Source organism: Orycteropus afer, unplaced genomic scaffold (assembly GCF_000298275.1).
Source record: "Orycteropus afer afer isolate SDZICR_OR568_19922 unplaced genomic scaffold, OryAfe1.0 scaffold00190, whole genome shotgun sequence".
NCBI classification, from domain to species: Eukaryota; Metazoa; Chordata; class Mammalia; order Tubulidentata; family Orycteropodidae; genus Orycteropus; species Orycteropus afer.
The window spans coordinates 4,409,863-4,410,378 of record NW_006921777.1 but is presented as its reverse complement, the minus strand read 5'-3'; the positions used below and the strand labels follow the sequence as shown (position 1 = coordinate 4,410,378).

Here is a 516-nt window from a genome sequence, read left to right as displayed (position 1 = left end):
TCCCTCATCATTAATCTGCTTGGTTAGTGATAATAAGAGATAGTTACATAAGCAGGAGTTACCATGATAGGGAGTCTTAGTAAATCTTGTTGTAGTTGTCTATGACACTTTGGACATAAGATCTGTAGATAAAGGCACAATCTAAAATGGACTCCTTGCAGATGTACAGTTAAGTATAGAGTCTAGAGGCAAATAGGACATCAATGTCAGGTAAGAGAACTTCCCCATAGAATCCTGAAAAATGACTAAACAAGTAAAACTAAAGCACTGAGCTACTGAGCTCCATGAATCACCTTCTTCCATATGGTGTATTTCCATTTTGTTGTTGTTGTTCCTTTTTTTCCTCCTTATCTCTCTCACCTTCTATCTGCCTTCATTGTTTCCTTTTGCCCTTAGTTTGAGTCTTCTGATGTCTCATTATGTTTTTGTTTGTCAGGAAGTATTTTTATTTTATCTCTGTGAAGGAAATTTCCACATGGTATGGAAATTTAGGTTGGCAGGTTTTATTTTTTGTTT

At 35.7% G+C, this 516-nt stretch overlaps 1 protein-coding gene across 1 annotated transcript in view; it reads left to right on the top strand.

Moving 5' to 3' along the window:
* ZDHHC17 (zinc finger DHHC-type palmitoyltransferase 17) overlaps positions 1-516 on the top strand; it is a 189,428-nt gene that overhangs the window by 110,818 nt on the left and 78,094 nt on the right. The gene's annotated exons all lie outside the window — the stretch shown is intronic.